The sequence below is a fragment of the Pogonomyrmex barbatus genome, unplaced genomic scaffold (assembly GCF_055798465.1).
Source record: "Pogonomyrmex barbatus isolate J1 unplaced genomic scaffold, ASM5579846v1 scaffold4, whole genome shotgun sequence".
Classification (NCBI taxonomy): domain Eukaryota; kingdom Metazoa; phylum Arthropoda; class Insecta; order Hymenoptera; family Formicidae; genus Pogonomyrmex; species Pogonomyrmex barbatus.
The window spans coordinates 3546590-3568395 of NW_028297138.1; the positions used below are offsets into that span (position 1 = coordinate 3546590).

The window sequence follows — 21806 nt, forward strand, 5'->3', positions numbered from 1 at the left end:
TACATACATACGTACATATATACATACATACGTATTTATATATATACATATATATATATATATATATATATAAATACGTATGTACGTATATACATATATATAAATATGTATGTACGTATGCATATACATATGTACGTATGTATGTATGTACGTGTTTACGTATGTATATGTATATATATATATATATATATATATATATATATATACACGTATAAACAAGAAATACGTGCATACGTACATATATATGTATAAAACTATATATAAAAAAAATATATACATGTATATTACAAAGGTGTCCGCCAATGTTCCCACGGTAATGTTTTCGTCGAATCCGGTACGATGTATCGTTTGTCATCGTCAGAGCAATTTTCGACTCGGACACTGTATATGCTTGGTGTAACTTGGATCTTATACATGACTGGCGACGAGTAATTTCAATCTCTTCATTCAAGCACCGTGTGTAATCATCGAACGTTATTGTTTGCGCTACGACGTTACTCTTTACACCTTTCACCTTTTTGGTGTCCTTTTTACTACCCATCCTCATCGCATACATTTTCGCTCTGAATCCGACAAATCTCGTCATAATCGCACCGTTATTTTCGTCCTTTATTAGGTCGGGTACTTTTTTATTCAAGAGAGGCATACCATACGCGTTGTCCGTCGGATAATCGCTCATATCGAATAGCGATATCGCGTTTCATCGTCTCGTACACATCGTCACACTCGATGTGATATACAAGATTGCTGTGTCGATGTATATGATCTTACATTTGTCGCGATACAGCGGTGACACATACTCGTCATGAAATTCGTATAAGCAGAGTTTCGATATATCGAGTATACACATACCCACATAAATCGGCTTGTTGAATTTCACTTCGAGTTTATGCAGTTCGACGGCGATTAAATTTTCCGCAAAGACGCTGCGGCTGTGGAAATTTGGTTTCGCGATCATTACCTCCGCATCGTCCGTTCCATTTCGTTATCAATTTTACATACACGTGATTCCGAACATTTTTCATTGTTTTACCAAATACCGCATTGTTCATCAAGTACAAATTTTTTTCGAAATCATTTTTCGCACACATTCTAAGCTGTGTATTAAGTTTGATGTAATCGCGGAGCCAGGTGGATTGAGCGAATTGTAGTACGCGGTGTATCTTTACGATACGAATGTACGCCGTGGCGTGTACATTGCTGCAGGTTGCGATAGTGGATAACGTATCGGTCATATAGCGTCGCGAGAAGTTTATCCTGCCGCGTGCCGGTGGTTTATCACGCGTCGGACAGAAAGGTAGGTCAGTATGTCGATCGCGCAGATGATGCGGATACTCGAGATTGACCTCGAAAATATAATCCGTAGGCGAATGCGGAGCGTTCGCGCTCGCGTCAAAGTTCGCGATGTTTTCAACCCGTCATCGAAATTTAGCATAGAGCAACGGTTGACACATCGCCCATCCATACAGATTATCACATCGTAGTACATCGTAGTACATTAAATACGACGATAGTTTCGACAGGTTGTATGAACGCATGTACTTGTTATTGGCCTGCGGGTATCTACCGGAACTTGACTGAGACCGCCGCATATACCACACTCGATAAATATAATCATATCGATGTTGGTGAGCAACTCAAATTTTACGCGTGTATATTTCAGCATAGCGTCCTATGTGAAACCTGGCAAAGTGTAGTAATGCGCGGGATCGAGACTAACTTTCGATACAACTTTCACGGAAATTTTCAAAAACGTCGGCCAATAACAAGACATCGGTCTTCAAATATAGATTTATATTTGCCTAGGGTTTCAATAGAGAACCGCCAGACGTTCACGGCGCGTAATCGTTCTCCGACACTGTGTCACCGGTCAACGAGCTATGAAATAATTCGCGTGATGATAGGCGCGTGTTCTGCAGTTTGTCCGCGCGATCCACGTATTCGTAGGGAAAGACACCTTAACGCGTCAATAAATCAAAATCCTCGTTCGATAACGTGGAAAATTCGGAATGTAAAATTTTCAATTTCTTTCTGCTTAAAAAAGATGTTAATTTATCGAGGCTGGTATTCAAAAAATTGTACAAATCGATGAATCGTAGTTGTACACAATTTTGCGAATCTGATTTGTCTGTAGTATCTTTGACATGTTTAGTGAACGAAATGTATTTTTCCTTAGCTATAGCTACGATATACAAAGGCAGCACGTCAATCCTGCCTTCGTACATCGTAGCTATTTCCGTGATAATAAAATGCGCGTCATAATCGAATAAATTGTGAAAGACTACAGGAATGCAGTATGATTTTTTATAGCTTAAATTGCAATTCGAATGCGAAGGTCCGCGGTAATGACCGATGGCAATGATCGCGTATCCGCGTGTCGTCCGACGCAAATGATTTTTCACAAATGTGACAACGCGTCGCGCTACGGTATGTCTCCCACTGTTCTCTCGATAACGTTTCCATAGGGAACATTCGCGGATAACAAAATTTTTCGATGCGCCAAGTCTTCGAACGTGAAAGTTGTCGAACGAACCACGCAGTCTTCGCCGCGACGAAATTGATACGCCGATAACGCGTCGTATGAGCATCGCACATAGTATCCTACGCTAAATACCTCGTGCTGCTATTGATATGTGTACGATATCGTGTTTTCCCTCTCCGGCTCCATCCTTCGCAATATGCACTCTAGATCTGCGTAGATGATGAATGGAAATCGTTCTTTGTTGCAGTGGTTCTTGAATTTGAGCCATTTGTCGTCCTCGTTCGGCAGTCGGATGGCGCAATAGTTTCATCCGTTCGCAATCCATCGTATGCAATTCCAATTTCTCGGATGAATTAAAATAACATAGACATCTGCAAACGGAAAATATGATTTTTTTAGTATTTTTTAGTATTTTTAGCATTTAAATTAACAATTATAAAATATTTTACAATTTGTTAAAAAATGTATGCATACATATCAATCACAAAAGTATTTCTTGTTCTTTTTTACTCTTTGTGAGCTCACGAGACGGGACAAGTTTTTAATATACGTGAAGTGTCCCACATTATCGTCGCGCGGATCCTGCACATACAATAGATTTGCGTGTTTCTTCATCTTCTTTATTGTCAGATATATCGGGAGAATCTCCTTTCCTTTGATTCCCTTGATAAATATTGATGGAGATGTCGTTGAGATGAATTTTTTAATTTGATTCAACGTCGTCGGAAACGTAATGTCTTGGAGATTCAACACCGTCGTATAATGTGGATACAACGAGTCCCGATTTGTATGCCTTTCGGCCGGATGCAAGACCACTGATCATGCGAAACACGCATTGTCCGTTGACTGCACGTTAATTATCGTTCTCTTCAACATAATTTCTCGCGATAACTCGATGTAACATCCCGCATATATGAGATTATATTTTTTTCACATTAATTGTCAAATTTAATATACGTGACAGCGCCCATCCATTGTCGCGTTCCTGAAACTCTTCGAGCGATGCCAACGTAGGTTTGATGACGTGTTGCTCATACCACTCATCCACATTTGACACTCGAAAGAGTTCACTATTTTTAGTTTATACTTTTATTGGCGCGTTTATTGCCCTTCACAAACTCGCCGTTGAATGTGGTGTTAACTTTTACATTACCGTGTCTTTCTACAATGTCTCGCACTCGCTCGAGCACTACATCACCAATCTTCCAAAATTGTCACGGCTCGATGTAGTCTACGTTAATCACCATCAGTCAATATATGGCTTTCAAACGCCGTATTTCCAAGCCAATCTTGCTCCAAACGAGAGATCCATTATCTCTACTGCTATTCGCGTACTCGCCACCAAAATACACGAAACGTCTTTCTAATTGAATTTTTGCATCCGGAAGTCGCGCGATTTTCGCCATCACAGATTATCTGTTTCCAATGATGAGTCGAGAACGCTTAACACGACTGAGTTCTTTGAGCTCGATGCACTCGTCATATCATTGCAGCCACGCAAAACACTTCACCAAAGTAGCGACCTGACTGCATTGTTCCAGCAGCTCGCGTTTCACTCGCTCGAGATATTTCGCTTCCATTTTTTATATATTATATTACGTCCCACGGAGCACTTGCACTTGCACGTGACTCGTCTACAATATCGTCTTTCTTACGCGGTCAAATTGGGCACATGTTACATGGCATTGTTATATATACGGACTGACTGCAATTGGAGCAAAATCGACCATTTAGCGCATCAAGAGTATTTATCTTATGCTTCCTAACGGCATACATTATTCCAATGTCAGTGTCCGTCAGAGAAACCATGCAATCGGCACATATAATTAGAGCACCACCTGTCAAATAGTAAAATTGTATTGTACAATGTTTTCTATTACTATTCAGTACAGTAAGGAGTTCCGAACGCGTAACAATTTTCTCTGCATAATCCGTTAGCTCCTCACTCTTATCACTTATGCAATCACTGTCGTCAGACAACGCATGCTCATCATCTTCATCTTCATTATCAATGTCAATATTTCCAACATTAATCTCTATTTCTTCTTCTTCGTCTCCTCACACGTCCATTATATTCGTGATGTCTTCCACGTCCATATTTATCACATTTTCAATTACAATATTCGCACCGTTAACTATTTTTCTCACACAATATCGCGATCAATATTCGTTTCGAGACTTCCGAGATCTGCTGTGATTCCGCGTGCACAAGAATCTACTATATATATCGTCTGTAATTTCGTTGTCCTTTGTCGAACTCGAAGCATGGTCAGAGATTTTCCGAGTCGCAATTTTGAGTTTTTATAGCAGCCCAAGTTTCCCCGTTTTTTTCACCCCGAATTTTTTCTCTGATAAGAAAATTCGGTAGAAAGGATTTGACTCTTTTTTAAAGACAGCATAACTTGAAAATAACAATTGGAATAATATCAATCGATATCCGGAAATAGTTTTTTTCAACATAAAAAAGAAACTTGATATTTATGATGAAATATTATTTATCATCGGTGTAACATCGATAAAAAGGAGTAATTTATTTATTTTTATAATTTCCGTTCCGCGTTGCTACCAAAATTTATTTGGCTCCTACGTGAAAACTTGGACTTGATCAAACAGAAGCACGTTTCAATTTCATATTTATTATTAGGGAAAAAATTAAGAGAGGAGAAGGGTCCATTTACCGACTAATACATTATTTTCATTGAATAACGGATTTTCGAGATAATTCGAAATTAACTCGTTGCAACATGTACATTTGTTTATAGCAGCCGGATTATTGACGCTTCTCTTAACATGCTGCGACACGTAAAATCGTCAATGCTATTTTTTTAAATCGGGACATCATTATAAATCTTCCGACTCGCAATTTGTTTAGGTACATAGCAGCCGAAATATCGGTGCTTTTTTTCCTTTTTTTTCCTACATCAATTTCTACAAAAAACATCTTTTCTAGCAGCTTTTCCTAGATAAAAAAAGATCTCTCCTTCCCCTTCCCCTCTCAAAAGTACATTTCACAGGACCATCAACAAAGCATTCTCCTGTCCCCGTGCCTACCAGTTACTCCATCTCCTTTACCTACACGTCACCGAGTTACTCCGCACATCCGTACCCCGCTTGGAACCTTTGGGTTAGAACCAGCCTATAGTATACTTACTAATACCCTTAATTTTACACGTTTCGTGTGTGCGACCTGATGGAATACGAACAATGTACGCGTAGAATTTTGGACCACCGGAAACGAACGATTCGATGTAGCTACCGCGGCTGTAACTTTCGAGCTCGTCTATCGCCCAGGAAATTCCCCGTATGCGGTCCCGTTCGGATCGCCGGTACTAATATGTATACACGAATCCGTGTCATAATATAAAACTAGTTTATCTAATAATTCTAAGTAACTGTACAATTTTAATGGTGCTTGCGCCGTTGTGTATGCCGCGATCACAAACGCTTACGTTCGTAAGCGGAGAAAATACGACCGCCTCTTTTCGAAGTCGCCACGAAACATATATTATATTACTTCGTTTACGGGAAATATACTGGTTATCTCGTGCTCGGGACTCGTGAGCAAAGTCATAAATTGGTGATGAGATTTCACGATTTCAGTATTCGGCAAATTGGATTGTTGGCCAAATTTTCCCCAAAATGAATTTAAATAGAACTTAGCGACCGAACGTAAACCGGGATTGCGTGCGATGTTTCGCCTATCGAGCGTGATATTCCCTCATATTCTCGAAGGTAATACTCCTTAGCTCATCATCACCGTCTTCCCTGCATTCGCTCAGCCATCCGTTCGCTTCTTGTTTTAATTGCAAGAAAGTAATAATATATTCGGCAAACAGTCCGCCTTGACGAGTATCACTATCGTATCGCGCGATTTTATATTGCCAAATCTCGCTCACATGCGTCACGAGATAACTGTTCTCGACGGTTTTGCATAATTCACAAAATACCCAGATACTCTCGAATTCTCGGTCCGCCGAACTCTCGTGAATACACTCAGCCTGTGAGAACGTTTCGCAGCAACTCCGACGTAACGCAAATAATAATTTACCTCATACGCGCTACGGTAGTACCGAATGAAAGAAATCGTGGTGGGACTTTATATCGCACGAGATCTTCGACCGAGTTGAAATTATAATTTGATGATATCCCGATTAACGAAGAACATTCTTGCTCGACGTAAATTTTAGCCCGGTCGAGAAAATACCGGTTTTCAATACGAACGGATACAGAGAACATAAGTCGACGTAACGTATTTTTTCTGTACCTGAAACTTCATATTGCGTGACGATATTTCTGCCTTATAAAACGCTTCACGAGGATCTAGAAGAGTGTTCTTTATCAACGGATGATCTTTAAGAAAATTCTGCATTTCCTTATTATTCGAAATTTCTCGGTCGAAGAAGCATTCCCATTTCTCCATCACGTGGTAACCGCGTTTACGAAGATGCCATGACATCGCGAGCGTCCGTTCGTAGCGCGCGTCGTATCCCCACGATTCGCAGACGAAAACGTTCTGTCACGATTTATCTTAAAATACGAAAGGCACCCTTGTTAGGAACGACCGTGAAATTGTAGCACATAGCGCCGTGATTCATTTTCCCTAGTCGTTTCATAATATCCATATCGACGGGCGTACCATCGATTTTATATTCGCAACTCCGCCCCGCATGGATGTCCGAGTTCACGTTCCATTCACACCAACTACTGCAGAGCTTTGTGCGATTGCCTATCAACATTTCTGTATCCGTCCGGCAGAATTCTTATTTCCTCCTCACGCAAGAAGTTTTTACAAAAAACTCTCATGCATGTGGAAGCGATAATTATACATTCCTCAAACGGACACGTGTTTCCACGTTCTAAAAATATTTTCCTAAAAGCGATGCATGCTCGTTGAAGGATATCGTCGTTTCGACAATATCGGATAATTTCACGTTGAAAGTCGAAAATATAATTTTTACGAACCATTTCCGCGTGCCATGCGAGGAACTTTTCGCGTTCTTCCGGCGACATGTGATCAAGAGTATAATATCAGACGTCGGGAATTGGCCTTATATACGATTGGTTATCAGTAGCAATATAAGGATTCTAACTCTGGAGCTCCGAGGGGAGTAAAGGGGCAGAGAAGTTCCGCGACGCGAGGCACTCCATAAGCGATGGATGCGGGATCCGCAGGGCAAGGGAAGGAGGAAGTGCGTCACTAGGCGCGGGGTCCGGGGGGCGAGGAGGTGGAATATGACGCGGGGTTCGCCGCTGCCGCCACCATGTTCTTTCTCTTACTATTTTTTCTTCTCTCTTCCTTCCTCTTTTCTTAAGTTTTCTCTCTTTCCACCAAGATATCTTATTTTGTCTTGATATTTTTTGTAATTTTAATTTTTAAAATTAATTATTTTATTTAAAATTAATTATTTATTTAAAATTAATTATTTTTCAAAGGAGATTTTTTAAAAATAATATTACTTATATTAATTTAATATTACTTGGTAATTTAAATTTATTATTATTTGCGACAAGATGCGTCGGTACGCAACTTGTTATCACAGCGCAACCTGACATCGCTGAATTGAAAGGAAGAATAGAGAATAAACCGAGTAATATTTATCATAATATATATTTATTGATCATGTAATGCATAATGTACAATATTATCTATTGCGCTAATAATTCACAATCTATAATCGAAGTTTTGTCAAAAATGTCGCTCTTGCGCAAAGTTTTTATTGCAATATGTTTATCTGTGATACAATTCCGCCGTAAAAAGTTTATAAATTGTTTAAATTTTTCGCTGACATCATGTATATTCTCATAGAGCCAATAATATACATATTCGACGCAATGTTCAAGTTCAAATAGAAAGAATATGGTTGACGGCTTCATGTACAAGCATGTATCGTGCAATGTAAACTTTACAATATTTGTATTTCGCATTTGAACAAGTTCTATAATTAGATCCTGATCGACAATGATGAAGGAGCAATTGATTGCACAAGCTACTCGATATCCACATGTTTCTCGATGAGGGTTTTCTACATTACATAAGGCAATAATATTTGATTGCCTCGATTATCATCAATACGTAATTCCACATAGGATACAGGTTTTACATTGATTCTAATATCCAAATATTTATAAGCTGTGAATGTTAAAGCAAATCTTCTTCCCAAGATACGAGATGTACAAGGTTCCGAAGATGATGAATTATGAGAAGATATACTGTAAATATACTGAAAATATACTGTAAAGAGAAGAATACATATAAATAAGTTATTAATATATTAACATATATAAAATATATAAGAAAGATTTGTGGTAATGAAACTTACTGTTTTTTATACGCCTCATTCTGTTGAATCGAAGTGTAATAATTCACAGAGCTTTCCTTATACATTTTTTCAAGAGCTGTTTCTTTTTACAGAGGTATAGACTGTCTTTCACAGAGTGATTAATGCAATAATGATTGTTGAAGTTCTTTTTAATTTGTATACCTCTCTATTCTTTTTTCGACGATCTACTACGCGAGAAATGTGAAATATAACTCTCATTAAAATTGCAATTTTGCATTTTTGCATAAGCACGAACGAATGGCAGCTGCGATGAGATTATACAGAATAAATCTACTTTAGGCACGTTTTCGTACATCATTCGATATATGATGTAATTGTAAACACTGCAACATTTGCAGTAATATTAGCGCCAATATATGACTGCTGCGATGAATTTTGCGTAAATATCTTTATCATGTCACAATGAGATCACTTCACGTATTAAAATTTGCAAATCCACATAGATCAACGGTACGAAATATATATTTTTTAAGAACAACAAAAAGAACATGATGTTTTTCGCGATGAGATCGGACGTATTAAAATTACAAATTTGCAATTTCACGTAGGTTAATAGTATGAAATATGATATTAAGAACAATGGGCACGTCACAACGTGTTCTGCGATGAGATCATTGTATTAAAAACACAATTGTTGCATTTTCACATAAGTCAAGAATAAAATCTTTATATATCATTTGATACACTCTGAAATTAAATGCCACATGCGAAAATATTCTAAAGGAAATACAACCATCATTGGTAAGATATAATGAAAAGACTGTGACACGTTCTATCATTAGTCGAATTGTAAATTGAGAGTTGTACATCAAAGAAGATAATTAATACGGAGCAAATCGAATGTGTTCTTCACTGTTCACGGAACAATCTATCCTATTGAATTCGAGAAAAGAGTACGTCGCGTGGGAGCAACGATGCGACAAGTATATCGAGTCGCTAGAAGAGCATGATCGAATTAAACGTCCGCGATTATCAATTAGTATTAGACAATCATTGGTCGTACGAATAGCGCGACTCGAAAGTTCGAAAGATACGTAAACGATTCGTGACCGTGGGTGCTGGATACAGCGCAGGCCTCAGATGGCGCGAGATTAATACGGCGTTTGAAAGCCGTATTTTGACTGGTGCGGTCATTAATACGAAGCACATCGAACCTCGCTAATTTCTCGAGGATGCGAAGAACATTGTGTTTGAGCGTGCAAAATATCATGCAGAAACATAACAATATCAAGGTGAATACAGTATTTAACGGTGAATTTGTTGCGAATGACAAACGTGCAAATAAAAATGTCAACACGAGAAACTGTGAACTCTTTCATTCGTCCAATTTACACGAGTGGTACGAGTTGCGCGTTATTGAGCCTACCTTGGCATCCCTGGAAGAATTTCAGGAACGTGATAGCGAGTGGGCATTGTCGCGTATATTCAATTTGATTGTTATATAAACAAATACAATCCTCTGCACGCAGGATATTCATTCAGTTACCGCGGGAAATTATGATGAAAAGAGCGGTGATCAACGTATAGTCTACAGACAATGCGTGTTTTGCATGGTCAGTGGTCGCGGCTCTGCATTCAATTGAAAGAAACACAGAACGAAAATCTTTGTATCCACATTAGACGTCGGTACTCAATTTTCAAAACATTGAGTTTCCGATGACGTTGGACCAAATTAAAAAGTTTGAATTTCTCAACAACATATCCATAAATGTATATTGCATCGAAAAAAAGAAAAAACTTTCGATCCTTCCGACACGTCTTACCAATACGAAGAAAGAAAAGCATGTCAATCTGCTGTACATGCAGGATCCGCGGGACGTTTCATGTGGATCAAAAATCTGTCCCACCTCAATAGGTTCGCAACTCAACAAAAAAGAACTCAGGAAATTTTTTTGTGACCGGTAAGTATACATATTTTAATAAGTTGAGAAATATTTTATACTCGTTTTAAAAAAAGAACTAAAATAATTATGTTTCTTGCAGATGTTTACACTATTTTAGCATAAGTGAAAAATTGGAGGCTCACATCATGGACTGTACAGAGATGAACTGTGCCATCAGATTATCGAGCGAAGACAACAAGTGGCTCAGTTTCAACAATTATAACAGGAAAGAACGAGTTCCGTTTGTCGTGTACGCGGACTTCGAATGCATCCTGGAAAATGGACATCTGAAAATATCAAGCTACGTGTACCAGCACCAACGGGTATTTAGCATAGAATATTATGTACGCTGCTCGTACGATAACTCACTATCCACATATCGGTTTCGTCGCGATAAGGATTGCGTCGTGTGGTTTGTTGAGGAACTCAGAAGTTTAGCGCATCGCGTAAAGACTATTTTGTCCGCTAATGTCCTTATGGCAGATTTTACGCGAGAAGATTGGGAAAAATTTAATAACACTACGTATTGTCACGTGTGCGAAAAACCATTCGCTTCGCAGGTACGCGATCATTGCCATCTAACCGGTCGATTTAGAAGTCTCGCGCATTCAAATTGTAATTTAAATTACAAAGACTCGCATTGCATTCCCGTAGTTTTTCACAATTTATCCGGCTATGATGCGCATTTTATCATTACGGAAATAACTACGGCATATGAAGGACGAATAGAATTATTTCAGATAATAAAAGAAAAATACATTTCGTTTACAAAAAATATCAAAGATACGGAAGACAAAAATGATCAGAAAAATTGTGTTAAATTATGATTTATTGATTCATTCAAATTTCTCAATACCAGTCTCGACAAATTGGCATCCTTCTTGAGTAAAGATAAGCTACGAATATTGCAATGCGAGTTTCAAAATGTGTCGACACAAAATTTTAATTTACTGACACGAAAAGGCGTCTTTCCGTACGAGTACATTGACTGCGTCGAAAAGTTGGAGGAGTTATGTTTACCATCACGCGAATTTTACAGTTCATTTACAGGTGACACCGTGTCCGAAAGTGATTACACGCACGCCGGCACGTATGGCAGCGGTTCTCCATCCGAACGCTCGGCGAATACAGCGATTTATATCTCAAGATTGACATCTTGTTGTTGGTTGATATCTTTGAAAATTTTCGAATTGATAGTTGTATCGCGAGTTATGGACTCGATCCTGCGTATTATACCCTATTATACCCTACCGGGTTTTACGTGGGATGCAATGTTGAAGCATACTCGCGTCAATTTCGAACTGCTCACTGACATCGACATATTAATCGAACGCGGTATACGCGGTGGTCTAAGTCAATGTTCCAACCGATACGCGCGAGTCAACACGTACACGCAGTCATACGATCCATCGATCCATCGTATCTTATGTACTTTGAGGTTAACAACTTGTACGGTTGGGCAATGTGTCAACCATTGCCTTATGCAAATTTTCGATGGATTGTTGACGTGTCCAATTTTAACGTAAACGCAACACCACTGGATTCGCCTATCGGTTACATTCTCGAGGTAGATTTGAAGTACGCAGAACATCTTCACGATGCGCACATTAACCTACCGTTTTGTCCAACGCGCGATAAATCACCCGGGAAGCGACAGGACAAACTCCTTGTAACCTTGTACGATAAGAAACGTTATGTCATACATTATCGCAACCTACAGCAATGTATTCGTCACGATCTTCGCGTTACAAAAAAATACATCGCGTATTGCAATTTTCGCAATCTTCATGGCTCTGGGAGTATATCGAACTCAATACTCGAAATTTAGAATACTCGCTAAAAATGATTTCGAGAAAAATTTATATAAATTGATGAACAACGCGGTCTTTGGCAAAACCACATCGACGTGATTGCGCACATTCTCCATGGTTAAACTTTTAACAAAATGGGAGGGAAGATATGGCGCGGAGGCAATGATCGCGAAACCAAATTTCCACAGTCGAAGTGTTTTTTCAGAGAACTTGATCGCGATCGAATTGCGTAAACTCGAGGTGAAATTCAACAAGCCGATTTATGTGGGTATGTGTATACTCGATATCGAAATTCTGTTTGTACGAATTTCATGACGTCGCTACCGGTAACGCTACACGTCAAATTTTGTGTGACTTTGCGTCAAAGTCGGCTGCGACCACGCAAAGAGCGTTATCGCGCACTTAATTTTTGACTAATCCACTCCATTAGTAGTATGGTTCCGTTCCGCTTCTTCCAAGTGATGTCCCAAACTTGTTGATTGACATTTCGACGCTTGTTAAATGACTCATTTCCTTGACACGCTTCAATTTATAATGAGACCAGCTTCAACAAGTTCCTCGATAATTGACTGTATCTCGTTGTCGTGAACATTGTGACCAGCTTGACGCGAAGCCTCGAGTAATCGGAGACGATCTACAAGTTCATTTGGATCATCCCAATGCATGTAATCGATGGCATTATCGTTTAGTGTCATGACATGTGGTATATCTCTTCCGACTTTTTGGGGTAGAAGGGGTGCAATTAAATACTTGTATTTGTATCCTTTATTACCCATAACTGGATTAAGCATATTATGATTACGTCTATGCGCGTTTGTCAGTTACAAAATATATTTGTAATTTATCGTCAGGTACTTTTTTAAAAATTAACTCGTAAAGATCTTCCGTTCCCAAGTATTCTTATTCCAAGTATTCTTATTTATAAATATATTATTATAAATATATTGTCATCTTTGCTTACATCGAAACGCTTGTCACCAAGCATTATGCCATCGTTGATGAAATAAACACCGTAAACGTTATCTATATCCTTGTTTCCGATTAAAACAGCTCGCATGTATTAGTGATTTTGTCCTAGTGAACCGAAATGATTTTGTTTCTAGACCTTCCGAGATTTGTAACTGACGTCGAACAAACATCACCAGTGACTCGTTAGTAATTTCGAAAACATCTTCGACAGGTAAAATATTGTTCGAAGACTGTTCATATGGTGTTACATGATGTGTGACATTAATCGGAACAGAGGTCATCACTGATACGTCCGATAAAGCATTTGATCGTTCGTGGAGTAGAAGTTATCGGTGAATCATCTAAATTTTGCGACCGTTTTTGTTTTGTCTCCCTTGTCACGTTAGATTCCATCTTATAGTTAAATTCTTCACCACCAGTATTTTCAACAATTTGAATCAAAGGTTCGACAATTGATTTGAACTGTCTTTTCAAAGCAATATCCTCTTCCATCTTACCCATTTTTAAGGCGCGATACTTCTTGTGAATTGAATCGTTCGTTTTCGCAATCTGCTTTACTATCTTCTCGCGATCTCTAATCTCCTCGTTATTATCCATGTTCATAAACGTTGTCTAGTTGATGTATCAACAACTAACAACATTATAATATCGCAAAATCGTTAAAGTCTTTTCTGTATCGTCCATTAGCAAGCGTGCTGTCTTTGTCACTACGAAATCATATTTTTGTTGCCAACAACTGCGACAATTCACAGAAATCCTCGTAGGACATGTCAGTGTTTACGTGATGTTGTATACATGTTGTATACATTTTAGATTGGTATCATGTTGTTTAAATAGAATCAACAGATTTGCGTTATCGCGTATAAAATGCTTGGGTATCTTTGCATACGTCTGACAGAGATAGAAGCAATCGACGTCAGCGTGACGGCCCATTGCAAAGTACTCTCTTACTGTATCTTGCTTGTCGCACGCCACGTCAATCAAAGATAAAGATGGAATTCGGAAGCTCGGTAAAACGTCGCTATTATTGGAGAATGTAAAATAACCAATTTCTTCTATCGATGTTAGTAAATTTTCCAAGTATCGATATTTCGGTTGGTGCAGCGATTTAGAAATATGTACACGTTTTCAAAGCGCACACCGTGCGGACTCTCCAGCAAACTTATCAACACGTTTGTTTTGCCACAATTTGACGACCCACATATGATACGTATAGAAGTGGTAGCATGTTTCCATGTTTGCGTGTTTTCCTTTCAAGTTGTACTTTATCGTCTAAATTAATCACTCTGATCGTCTGTGATTGTCGCACGAGTTGCATTTTGTCTCCCTATAACGACAATAACTGAAAATGGTATAGAAAAAGCGGATTTATTTATATAGGAGCGAAACCGCTCAGTAATCAAATGTTTCTTATCGTGTCAGATAGCTGCGATATTTACAATATAACATCCGAACACAATATATACCGAAAGTTGTTTTGCTACGAGAATTTCAAAACTGCATAGATCTCTTATGAGACAAGCTGCCCGAGCATATAAAGACGGATTTGAAGGTTCGAACCTATCATCGCTACGTCGAACATTATAACCAACTGTGACAACGCACACACATCGACGGTCCAGCATCGTTGATAAAGAAGTGTGACGAATGTTAGCGAGTTAGAATGAAGCAGAGGTCTGTCAAATCGAGTGATAAATGCATTTCCTTTCGAATTGCATATCCCCGGATATCAATTTTGCGGTCCTGGAACGCATTTAGAAAAGCGGTTGGTTAGAGGCGATCAAGGAATTAATATATTAGATGCTGCGTGCCGCGAATACGATATAACTTACTCACAAAGCAACGATCTCGCTAAACGACATGTAGCCGACAATATACTCGCCGCGAAAGCGCGAAAACGCATCATCGCGAGAAATTCGACTCTGGATGAAAGAGCTGCCGCCGCAGCCGTCTGGGCGGCCATGAAGGTCAAGACAAAAGTCGGCATGGGTTTGAAAAGGAAAAAAAAGCCGATGAAGAAAGCAATAAAAGAATATTTCCGGTAGCAAAATGCGGTGATATCCTGCCATTGTTGGGAGTTTTCGGTTTATTGATTGGTGGAGTGGGAGTCGCCAAGGCAGTGAACGATAACAAAACTGCGCAACATCAATTAAAAGAATTGAAACGTCATAATCGTGCTATGGAAGGTCATGGACTTTATCTCGCTCCGTACAAGCGTGGACGAGCTGCCTCTTCAAGAAAAAAAAAATGTCAAAGAGACGTAAAAAATTCCTAAAGGTATAATTACCAATGTACAACTACAATTGGCAATGCGCATTCCGTATTTTACAGGTGTTTTTATGCGTACTGCCTTACCTACAGGAGTATATCGAAACGAGAGCGGTATCTTGAATTTGGATAAGCTGAGGGATTGCTGAGGGATCAGGTACTCATTGGGTAGCGTATGCAAAGAGGGAGCTATTTATTTTGATAATTTTGGCAATCTTCGACTACCAAAGGAATTGGTACGATATCTAAAAAAAACATACATCGAGTATAATCACATAACATATCAACGATCAAAACAATTGTGGACAACTATGCCTGCAGTTTCTGAAGGAGGTTGATAATCAATTTAAGAACCGTTGCGTTGTATAAAGTCAGTATTCGATCAAACATGTCACTAACGTTTACGTTGACCGGTAAGAGTAGTCTGCTCTCGGTCCTTTCCAGCCATAGATTTGAGCGATGGTGATTACAAACTCGGTCTGGCAGATTTTGAAACGTACCACGCGATATCGAATGTAACATTGTCTAATAACAAATTTTACTTTGACAAAGATGACAAAAAAATTGTCATTTCCGAAGGATCGTACGAACTGCATGACATAAGCAGATATTTAAAACGTGCATTATTACAACAATATCCTCGTCTCAAATGTTGTGAAAAAGAAGATGCTCGAAAAAGAAGATGAAGGGAACGAGTATCCACTGATTATTCGAGCTAATAACAATACGATGAAGAGCGAGATCAAATGCGCTATCGAATAAATTTCGCCAAATCTGACAATATTGGACCGCTGCTTGGATTTTCGTCGAATCGCATGCTGGAGCCGCAACAATGGCACGAATCAGATGTATCGATAAATATTATTCGCACAGAATGCAATATGATCGCTGATGCGTACAGCAACGACAAGTAGGTACATACGATACATGAGTTTTCACCGAGCGTGCCGCCAGGATATAAAATATCGGAAATGTCGACGCAAATTATTTACCTTCCGATCATTGCACGGAGCATTGCAGATTTAACGACATTATTTGATTTATACGCATTGTGGATCAAGACGGCCGATTGCTCGATTTTCGCGGAGAGGAAATCACCGTTAGATTGCATGTACGCAGACGACAGTGATAACAAGGGTGTTGAATGAAATGCTAGTATTGAACGAGCAGATGAAACAAATAAAGGACACAATTTTTGAAGCGACGACCAAGAGTACTAAATCACACGGTAGAAAGAAACTCAACATATCCAACGTTAAATTTTTAAGATCATTAGGATTCATCGTTCGAAATGATTGATATCTTAAATATTGGAAGTGAGCCGGTCTTTGACGATCGCGTCATCAAGATTGAGACTCACACGTACAATCCGTATGCAAACACGACGTTTGGACATAATGATGAAATAAGAATACCTATACAATAGCAAGATTTATACACCTTGCCATGCGAAAGCTTTCTCTATGTCGAAGGAAAATTGACCACAAAAAAGAAAAATAATGAATCAGTGACAATTCTTGGAAATAATTGCATTTATATTTGATGAAATTCGATATGAACTCAATGATGTGGAGATTGATCGCAACAGTAACGTTGGAATAACTAGTACAATCAAGAATTATGTATCGCTGACGTATGACAAGGCGCTAATTTTGCGAAACGCAGGATGGGACATTTCATCGACCATATCGGAAGGATACTTTAATTTTTGCGTATTGCTCAATCTGTTGTTTGGTTTTTGCAAAGATTACAAACGTGTGGTTGTTAACGCTCGTCACGAATTGATACTGATACGAGCGCGCAGCGACAACAACTGTATGGTGGGAGTTTCGATGATAAAACCGGAAATAGAATTATTCACAGTGGCTCATGTAATATTGAATGAAATCAATAAACTATTTTTGTTGCGAGCTTTGAAAAGTGGGCGATATCTGAGCATGAGTTTTCGTTCGTGGGATTTATATGAGTATCCTTTATTACAAAGTATAACCAAACATTCGTGGGCTGTAAAAACGTCGACTAGAAGCTAGACGTCAGCTAAAGAAACCGCGGTACGTTATCTTTGCTCTGCAGACGGGTCGAAAGAATAACGTGTCTGAAAATGTTATGATATTCGATGACTGTAAATTGACCAATGTGAAACTTTATTTAAATTCCGAATTTTCCGTACGACGACTTAAATCTAGATTTTAACAAAAATAGATACGCCATCCTCTTTGATATGTATGCACGTTTTCATAAATCATATTACGGATACGATTGTTACGAAATGCTTTTCACCGTAGGAACATTTTTGACAAAAGGACCTATTGTAGTCATTGACTGTTCGCGACAAAACGAGTCCATCAAGAGACTGTAGATGTACGAATAGAATTTGATAAAAAAAAAATGTACCGCCGAATACTACTGCTTATTGCATCTTGCACGTTATCGAGTATTGCCTATTATCTAATGTAGTGCGCAAGATTATGTAAACTGCGTTTGCAAATATCTCCTCTTTTTTTAATATAAGAAAGGAATAAAAATTTGATAATTCGTATTTGTCGATGGAGCGTAGTCTCAAAGGAATTGTTTTTTCGTCATGATCGTTCCAACGTTTGCGGATCTGCAAGGATTCGTCGTCGGAAGGAGATTTGTCGTGAAGGAAGTGGCTATGTTGAGAAAGGGGACAATTCTCTCTCATTATATTTTTACAAGTCTTATACCATGGCATCTCCTTACAAAATCCGACAAATCTTGCGCTTCCTGATTGCAAATCATCATGGATTGCGATGAGAAGACGGAATGATTCCGTATAGCATGGCGGAACGTTTGATTATAACAGCTGTGATTGACATAGAAGATGAAACTTTCGTTAAGCTATACGTTAAAGGATGTCAGAAGAAAGAATGGTTGACAAATATGCTCGATAGCGAGGGATGATGTCATCATCGAAATTGGATATTGATTATAAAGATTTAGAATAATCTAGATGTTAGCAATATTTTTCGATGTGTAAAACATTCGAAACATTGCGCATTACAAAATATATTTAAAATATTTAACTGGTGGTTACAACGCCAGAAAAAAAATTTTTTAAATAAAAAATATTTAAACATTAATATGTTGTATTCCTTTACCCTATTCATGTATATATTGTAGTTTAGATGCTAAATATAAGTATAAATGCAAAAACTGCTGAGGAAAATCAAAGTGTTCTCAGATTTTCCTCCTCCCGACAATACCGAGAGTTCTCAGTATTGTCACTCCATCAAATATCGAAAGTCGGAGCGTTCTCGGACTTTCCCGCGACGTCCGCCCCACGTGTCACGGCGAGCGTCAGCGGTTGCCTAGCAACGTACACGCACGGGCCCGGTTGCCTGGCAACGCGCATACCGATACGAACCCGGCATCCGACGAGCGAAAAGCTAGCTTGTCACAAATGTGATAGTACACATATATAACATATGAAAGAGATATATAAACGAAAGAGATTGAGACTTTTGTCAGTAATTGAGATATATAAACGGAAGAGAGAACGAGACTTTTGAATCTATTGTTAGAAATTAAAGATATTATGGCTGATAATAATGTTATATTAATTAACAATGAAGAAGTAATGGCAAATAATCAAAACGAAATCGAAGTGATAGATTTAATGAATGAAGAAGTGATAGTAGCAAATCAAGAAGAAATTGAACTGATTGATTTGGTAGATGAAGATAATATTGAGGATGAAATTATGGACATTGAAAATGAAGATGATGGTGATGATGATAATGTTGTTGATGATATTGTTGATGATGACGACGATGATGCAATGAATATTGATGAAGAAATGTTCAAAAACTCTGATTATGACAGTGATACTGACTTTAATATGAGTAAGTTTAATATGAATTTCAAACGTAAATTCTTGAATCAACGTGAAATTAATGCAGTAAATGAATTAAGAAGAATGTGCCGCGTTACATTTTATTATTCAGCAGAAAATTCTAGTTCGAGATTTTATACAGAATGTTTTATGAAAATTAGAGACTTGTATTCTCACATTAATGTTCTTCGTACATGAAATTGACTCTTTGGCACAATGGAAGGACTATTTTGTACCGAGTGTAGAACTCCGCTATATCAAATAATGTTGTGTGATATGTGTCCTATATGTGTAAATTAAAACTATGGAGCACATAAATGCTACATATAAACTATAAAGATACGTATGAATATTTATTTTAAATTTATAATAATTTTTTAAATTTTAAATAACTTTTTTGTTTTTATTTATTATAGTCAGTGGAAAAAGAAGACATTAACATAAATCTCGCGGTGTCAACCCGTGTTTCTAAAAGATAAGAAAGATGCAAAGCGTATTAGTATCAGCGGCAAGACGAAGGAGTGTCATCCTTAACCGTCAGTAGACGTTCAGACTCGATTCATCAAGTATTAAGTGCAAGTTCTACTGACTGAATACTAAGTGCATGCGAATAACTTATAAGGTAAATATTGTAAAAGAAAAAAAATTAAGTGAGTTAAATAAAATATAATATTAATTGTGAAATAAAATCAAAAGATGAAACCGCCAACGAGCCAAAAAAGTATGAATCCAGTCGACGGAGTCATCCCGGAGGAGTATCCGGAAACTTACGTGCCACTTCTGCTGGGAACATGCGTAAAAGCTATAAACTCTGCCAGTGTCATCTACAGAGAAGGTGACGCTCCTTTTCGAAGGATATGCGAAGACTGCTTTCATGCAGAAGTGCAAGACTTTAATCGTGTTCGAGTAGCAATAACAAACTGACACATGTTATGTAAAGTAGTGCCAGAAAATTATGAATTAAAAAAAAATGTTTTATTTGCTAAAAACTTTTAATGGAATATAATATAGTTTCAGATTGTCGCGAGTGTATTAAAGAGTTTATAAATAATAATGAAAAATATTATTGGTTAGATGAGATAGATATATTACAAGACGAAGAAAATTAAATTTAAATTAATAAATAAATAATATTTTATAATATTTTTTACATTTTATATTTTATATTTTATATTTTATATGTTACATTTTAAAATTTCAGTATTTTAGTGTTATGTCCGAACTCCGAAGGAAAGGAAAGATCAATTTGTTTAAGAGAAAGAGTAAGCTTGGGTGGACACACGGAACTAGCTTTGTTCTCTCAGATCATCTCTAAGACAACAACCTGTGAGTCGAGCGCGCCTTTTGAACACAGTGTAACGAGTCAACGTCGATGACGCTATAACTCGTGCCTGCGCTAGTGCGATCGGCGATCCGTTTTTGGGTCAGAGAATCGAATCTCTTTAACCCGGGATAGGACCTCGCGCAATTTTTGGAGCGGGGGAATGGTCGAGGTTTTATTCTAAATGAAATATACGAATTTTAATTTTAACATTAAATTTAATGTAACATAATAAGCAAGGGTATTATAATCAATTAAAAATTACATTCGGGTAAACAAATATATCAAAATAAAAATAACCCAAAAAAATTAAAAATAATCAAAATAAAAATTACATTCGAGTAAAGATGTTTATAAAAATAACTTATACATAAAAATAACTTATACATTCAATACTGGCGTGAACTTTTACATATCATATTTCGATGTGTGTTTATGTATGTGTATATGTATGTGAAACGAAAGGAAGATTCGGTGGGATTGTTAGTGGAGTTCGCGGATTCTCAAGATTGAGGGTGGGAAGATTTTATAGAAATATCGGACAGAAACTAGATACGGATAAGGAACTCCAGGAATATATGTGGGGATGGTGTTATCAGGACAGTTGCGAGTTACATGATCCCGGAGTGCGGTGAGATTGATAGATTCGGGGCCTATTGTAAATGTCTCCCGGGGAAGAGTCTCGGTGGAGATCTGTGCGAGGATGTCGCGAAATGTGAGTTCCTCCTCGAAGAGTACGGGCGATATTGGTGGAACGTCGCCAACGAATTCCACGCTCGACGTGGAATTCGCTGGTAAAGGGGAAGTCTGTGGGCGTGATGGTGATGGAACGCGAGGCGTCGAAGCCCGCGAAATTGATGGAGAGGAGGCAGGTGATG

General features: G+C 38.1%; 3 pseudogenes across 1 annotated transcript; 1 reads left to right on the plus strand and 2 right to left on the minus strand.

Moving 5' to 3' along the window:
- Nucleotides 1-285: 285 nt before the first annotated feature.
- Nucleotides 286-8876, minus strand: LOC148935679 (uncharacterized; annotated as a pseudogene). The gene is made up of 2 exons (XR_016140113.1): nt 8803-8876; nt 286-8692 (listed from the first exon to the last, which is right to left on the minus strand). The product of XR_016140113.1 is annotated as an uncharacterized LOC148935679 (transcript).
- A 787-nt stretch (nt 8877-9663) lies between these two features.
- On the plus strand, nt 9664-10728 carry LOC148935680 (uncharacterized; annotated as a pseudogene).
- A 2313-nt stretch (nt 10729-13041) lies between these two features.
- Nucleotides 13042-14089, minus strand: LOC148935681 (uncharacterized; annotated as a pseudogene).
- Between the last annotated feature and the right edge of the window lie 7717 nt (nt 14090-21806).